Below are 7,068 nucleotides of genomic sequence, written 5' to 3'. Positions count from 1 at the left end.
TGTCCCAGGTTTTTAAAATAAATAATAATTTTATTGAATGAATAATAAATGTGTGGCTAGTATTTTACCAAATGTGGTAGTATTTTACAGTTCTTCTATCTTTTCTGGGTGATGACTGTGGAGTAAGATGGTGCATGGCAAGTAGTTCTTGTGAAGAATTTCCCCGTGGAGAGTGCCTGCTGACCTGGTGCTGACTGGTTGGTTCTCACCCATCAAAGTTCAGTTTATTTGGACATAGTATTCTATATTTCTTGAACACAAAAATATGGGGCTTAATTTTTCTTCCTATCAGTGTTATACTTTCTTGGTAGATATACTTGGTAAAGAACTATTTTATTGTATTGCCCCTTTTTTCTGTCTTTGCAGTCAAGAAACTGATCATCACATAGAAAGTAGATTGATTGTATTTGTTTGTTGCCATGAAGAAAGAAATTTGTGTTAATTGAAATGGTCACTGCTAGCTAAAATGTTCACATGCACATTCTCAGTTCATTACCGTATATGTGTCAGTCTGAGTATAATTAATTATAAGTAATCTCTTTTTTTTTCTGTAAGGAACTCATACTTTGTTAATTTCTTTTCAATTAATAGTGCCATATTTTAATAATATATTTGGAATTGGTTTCAACAGCAGGGCATCCATGACTTAGGAAAGTAGAGAATTTATGCTCTTTGCTTTTTATCAGCATCACTATTAAACCAGGATGAAGTGAATTCTGCTCTGCCATGGCATCTGCCTGTCTTTGTCCGGTTTATCCTCCTCTGCTTTCTAATCAGTGTTGTGACTTTCAGCCCTCAAGAGACTGCTTACTTTCTGTTTATTGAGTGTGTAGTTGGTGTTTGTTTTGCTTTCATTACTCAAACTTACAAGCTCTTAAAGGAGTGTTAATTAAGAAAGTAGACCTCCTTCTCAAATATTAAAAAGTGAATTCTAGTTTGAATCTTTGACCTGTTTCCTCCCCTTTAGACCATGTGTGTGCTAATGATGTTTTGACTTCACATCAGATGGGTAATATGCCAATGTGTTAACCATATTTGAAGGAGATACATTTGTGCAATAATGTGAAAATTTAAGCATCATACTTATGAACCATGTAAGAATTGGCTTCAAAATTATTATTTGCTATCTGGATCACTATATTTTAAATAAGAAAATATTCATTATATTGCAGGGTATATTATGATTTAAATATTGGTACCACCAGGTGAAAATTTAAGTATGATTTCTATGAGTTTGAAAGGTGATGACAGATTCCCTTGCATATCTTCCTGCAACATTATTTATTTGTTTTATATCTGACATCTAATCACAAAAGAAACATGGAGGCTTGTCCACAGTTCCTGATCTTGATCCTTCATTAAATTTGTTTAGAACTGTTTGATTATTTTGAGTGGCCGCTCAAAGTGACTTTGGGTTCTTAGGAATAGATCAATTCAGGTTGTCATATCATTAGTCCAATAATCACTTGTACACAAAAGAATGAGTAGTTAAGACAATAAAGACTAATTTTTAGTTGTTGTTAAAAGTCCAGATTGTTCCAGACTATTGAATATTTTTGTCCCCTCCAACTCCAAATTCACACATTGATTTTCTCACCCCAAGTACTTTCGAAAATAATTTTGTATATTTTGGAAGGGACTTTATGGAGGAAATAAAAATAAGTAAATCAGTAAGTTGGTACCTACACCAATATGACTAGTGTCCTTATTTGAAGAGAATAAATTGTGAATCAGAGGTATGTTTTGGAGAAAAGCCATGCAAAGAGACGTAGGAGAGAGACCGATAGCAGATGCTTCCCAGTGAGCCCTAAGAGGGCATCAACTCCAAACAGCTCCACTTTCACCTTCACGTTCTCCAAACTCAAAAAAAAAAAAAAAATTAAAATCCTGTAGTTTGAACTTCCTGATTTGGATTAGCTTGTGCTAAAAGTCTTAGAAAACAAATACACAGTCTCTCACTTGAAATATTTACCACATTTGAGATCTGTGGTCGTAGCACCTTTTTACTTCCTGAGTGTTATGATTAGCAGGAAAGCAAGCCTTTGGATATAGACTGGATTGAACTTATGTCTTCACAAAAATCAATAAAAGAAAAGGGGGAGGAATGGAGCATAATATCTGTTCTCTTTATATTAAGAAAACATGAATGTTGAAACTAAAACACATATCCTTCTTTTTCTTTTTTAAACTCAGAATTACAACCAGTTTCTTCTAAACAGACCTACTTCCAAAGGCAGAGAGCCAGGTACACTTGTCCTTGTAGGCATTTAAAATGATAATGAAACATTTGGGAAAACATGCACGTGTTTGGGATTGGCTTGAACCTCTGTTGCTTGGTAATAAAGCATGCTAATGATTGCTAATCCTTTCTGTATGGCTCAAATTCAGTTTATCTGAAAGGGAAGTTTCAGTTGGTTAAAAATAATCATACTTAATGAAACATTTGTATTTATTCACATTTATTTATTTTAATAACACATCACCACAGTGACCTGATGCCAGTCTCTAGTCCAGCATTTAAAGTCAGCAGAGCCACATGCACTTGGCACAGCAGTTCAGATGCTTCCCCGCATGCCTGAATCACATAGTGAAGTGATTGGATTTGTGGTCTAGCTCCACTCCCAATTAAAATTTTTTTGCTAATATGCACTCTGCAAGGCATCAGTAATGGCTCAAAGTTAAATCCTTATGATATACCTGGGGCTTGTGTTTGAGATACTCACCTAATCTAGGACAGTCTTGGCTAATTTTGGCATCTTAATTAACCAGAGGATAGAGAACATCTCTTTCCCTTCTTCCCTCCCTCTCTCCTCACCTCTCTCTCTCTTTCTCATGACTTCTTCCTCCCTACCTCCCATTATCTCAATCTTCTTCTCTTCCTCCCTCTTTCTTCACCTGTCCCTCCCTTGCTTTATCTTCCACTTTGTCTTTCCCTCCCTCTCTAATTAATACATGAAAATAAACATAAAGAGTAGCGCGGGAGTAGATCCTGAGCACGCACTGTGTTTTTACTCAACAGTGGTTATGGGTGTAAGCAGATAATCAGATTTTCATGGGCCACTCTCCAGTCATTTAATTCCTTTACAAGTACAGATAAGATTTGAACTAAATGAGGCTTGCCTACAAATTTGTAATTTTTACTTGTTGCATTACTGACAAAGTGAAACTCGAAAATCTTTATAACATTTCAAATCTTACGACAGATTTATTCAGTAGAAAAACTTAAATGAATAAAAATAAATTAATTAATTAATTTTAAAAAGAGAAGCTTTACCCAAATTTGGAACAATGGCACAATCAGGAGTATTATAGAAAGTGAGTACAATAATTTCATAATATGAGTAATTTGAACATAGCATCAGTCACTACTGTATTCCACCATGTTTGTGCTGCAAATTATTTAGCAACATAGTCTTGTTGACTTTGTTAATAAAATGTGGATGAAAACTAGTCATTAATAATTTTATATGCTTTGTATTCACAAATTAGTCTTTTGGTTAAAAAAAAGTCTTGCTTTTTCAGATTCTAAAGTTATTCTTAAATCAATGTATTCTATAATAATGAAATTCAGAGAAAAATGTATGTATGAGTGCTATTCACCTGACAAGTAGCGTTTTAATTCTGGTGATAAGAGAATAAGTCAATTAGATGAAACATTGACCCTGAACCCCCATAATGTAAAAACAGGACTGGCCGATTGTCTGCCTTCCCTATCCCAAGGTGTCCTGGCCATTAAAATGAGTTCACTTACTTAAAGGAGGAGTGATCCAGCTGGTCTTACAAGGATCTGATTGCCAGACTCAAAGAGTCATTTGTTTCTCCAATAGATATAAACCCTGATGGTTAGTGTTGTCCAGGGCTGAGAAGAATATGACTGCCACCTTCACGTAACCACCAGACCAATTGGAGCCCCCCTGGCCATCATTAAATCCCTATAGAGCATATTTTCATTGACCAATTATAGGAAGTTCACGAATTCCACTGACTGGTAAAGAACTTGGGCAGGAACTGCAATCTCCGCCCAATGTAAGTTTGTAAGAACCTTCATTCCTGACTTCTCTTAGAGCCCAGGAATTGAGTAGTAGTTTCCCAGCTCCTTGGTCTGCAATAAATGCCCACCTTCTACCGCCTGATGTCAGTAGTTGGTTCCCTGCACACTGGGCCAAGGAGACCCATTTTTGAGTACCACCAGTTTGAGGGGTTTGACAACCAGAGAATGGGTCCGGCTTGTACATTATGAAAGTTCAGTTTCAATGTTCTTCACATGTATTTCTGAGCTTCTTAACATGTGAAATTAAGAGTTGAACTACCTGAGTTGTAAGGTTATTGACCAAAAATAGAGAAAGGAGCAAATGGAAGGATGATAAAGAAGAACCTATATTCATTGGGAAAACAAAAACAAAAACAACCAGCAGAAACGATGTAGTTTTCCACCAGAGTTAATAAACTTTTGTTTGATGCTTAGAAATATTGTGGAAAACAAAAACCAGTGTTCTTGTGAATATTAGCGTTTCTTTGTTATATTTTTTCTTTGTAATTTTTGCTAACGGGAGTAAATATGGTATACCTTCAAAGAAGTTTTCATTTTTCTAAGTTAGCATTTATTAGGGTGTTGTTATGCATATTTAGAGAAAATAATCAAAGACCTTAGCATATACTACTAAAAATCTTGACATCAAGACAAAGATGTGATTTTTAAAAAGATTTTTCATTTTTAATTGAAACTCATATCTACAGAGAGAGGCAGAGACAGAATCTTCCATCCTCTGGTTCACTTTCCCAGTGGCTCCAACAGCTGCAGCCGAGCTGATCCGAAGCCGGGAGCCAGGAACTTCTTCCTTGTCTCTCATGCAGGTGGGAGTCCCAAGGTTTTGGACCATCCTCCACTGGTTTTCCATGCCACAAACAGGGAGCTACATGGGAAGTGCAACAACCAGGACATGAATTAGGACTCATATGGAATACTGACACTTGCAGGTTGAGAATTAGCCAGTTGAACCAGCATATCAGCCCCAGGACATGATTCCCATGAGCAAAGTTTGAGTGTAACTATTGTCTGTCATCTAATCCCAAAAGAAAATGATGAAATACTTATATCCAAACTCAATTTGTGCATTGGAACTTTGGGCATTTAAAAACATGAGAAAATGATAGTGATTTTGTTCTGATTGAAAGATACCTGTTTGAAAAGCCATAAAGATAAGTAGCTCTGGGCATAAGTAAGAGGATAGTAAAAAAAAAAAAGTTTATGAAAATGGAATTAATGATAAGTAACATTTTAAGAAACTATTTTTGAAATCTCTGCAGTTTTCTTAATAATATACATTTTCATGAAGCTTTTGAAGATCCCTTTCAATGCATTTCAGTTATAATTACATAGAGTGGAAGAAGTCTGACTTTTGAAGAATGAATCCTTTCACTCTCAGTAGTTTCTGCAAATGTCTGCCATGCAGTAGCTTCCCTGGGGAGCCCAAGCTCTGCTGGGTGTAATTTCTGCTGACAAATTCATGATTTTTCTTCCAGTGCCACCTGCTGATGACTTTAAATAATATATAACCCCAATTCTAAGCTGTATGTTTGCTGTTAAATTTATAGGACAAATGTACATCAGAGGAAAGAGGAAAAAAGATTTGGAAGGTGTGATTTATTTTTGTGTTATATGGCTCAGTTGTGATTGATATATATGCAGCAGCTAGCTTTTAACATAAAATATAATTTACACCTTGGAGATCAATTAACCAAAGAGTGGTGGTTGGCATTGATTACAGTTGTTTCATTCAGGAAAGTGAAATCATATTTCTAGAATAAGATCAATCACTCCTCAATATACATGGTAGACATCTTGTCAACATTTTATAGTTTGCCTGTTTTTAGAATCTGTGGTGCAAATTGCCACAGTATCATTTTTCGTAAAATGATAAACTAGATCAAGGTATGAACTGTGACCTCTGTTGTATAATTGTTTCTCCACTTACCAATTGCCTTTAACAACTGAAGTTTAGAAAATCCAAGCCAATCCAGTAGCTCAGGTTTCATTCACAGGAAACACCATAGCATCCTGAGTACTGATGAGATTAATAGCAGTTACTATCATCAAGGATATTGATCTCTGCCATGGGAAATTCATCTTTCCAAATGTTACTTAGACTGCTTAACACTTCATTAGATGTGACAGATCCGTGATGAGTGAATGTCACAGTAATTGGCATGTAAGTGGATACTGGCAATTCAATTTCATCACGTTAGTTTTTGTAAATGTTTTTCATGCCATTTGTGCCAGTTACTGAAGAGCCGATATCAACTACATTGATTTCAAATTGGAATTCAGAGAAACAAAAAATAAAACTATGGTAAAATTGTTGGTATGCTTTTTGTTTTACAAGTAACTGTCAAATCTTCATCCTATTTATGAAATCTTTTACTTCTATTATTGGGTGATGGCATTCATATTTATATCCTAGTGGGAAATACTTCTAATATGTGTCCATGGAAAAGCTGTTTCAGGAGTTCACACAAATAGCCATAGAAACTCACCCACAAGTATTTTGTAGTTTAGTAGTTGCATAGAGGTAGATCTCAAGGAATGGTCGAATAGCTCTAGGTCTCAGCCTGATTCTGATGAAAATGCTCTTAGATGGGATGGGCTAGAAAACAGGAGTACACTCTCTCAATCTAGCTAATAATTTAATCACTGGTTTATTCTTCCAACAACCAAGTCAGCAGCTATTTATTAAATACCTGTGATCAGTAGCTGAGTGTAGGTTCTACCTTATGTACTATTTTTGTTAAAAGGGATCCAAGTATGCAAACCCCTTATTCTTAGATTAAATCTTAGAGCTGGGGGTAGAATTACCTAAGAAAACAATAGTTTGTTTTACATTGCTCAACGTGCTGCTTTGTGAATAAATTTCTGATTTTATTTCAGATAATACATGTGAATGCAGATTTTTCCTTCTATCTCCATAGATCGATAGTAACGCTCAAAACATTAAAGAGGAAATGTGTGGATTAATAGAATTTGGAAATAGCTGTTTAGCTTTGACCTTCATTATATGTCTTGTTTGGCAT

General features: G+C 35.4%; 1 non-coding gene across 1 annotated transcript; it reads right to left on the bottom strand.

Moving 5' to 3' along the window:
• Nucleotides 1-999: 999 nt before the first annotated feature.
• LOC121145973 lies at nt 1,000-1,102 on the bottom strand. The gene has a single exon (XR_005882130.1). It is a non-coding gene; the product is annotated as a small nucleolar RNA U13 (small nucleolar RNA).
• Between the last annotated feature and the right edge of the window lie 5,966 nt (nt 1,103-7,068).

The sequence above is a fragment of the Ochotona curzoniae genome, unplaced genomic scaffold, assembly GCF_017591425.1.
Source record: "Ochotona curzoniae isolate NIBS_2020 unplaced genomic scaffold, NIBS_Ocur_1.0 scaffold_3835, whole genome shotgun sequence".
Taxonomy (NCBI): Eukaryota; Metazoa; Chordata; class Mammalia; order Lagomorpha; family Ochotonidae; genus Ochotona; species Ochotona curzoniae.
Note: the sequence above shows the minus strand (reverse complement) of the source record. Positions and strands in the feature narration are given on the sequence as shown.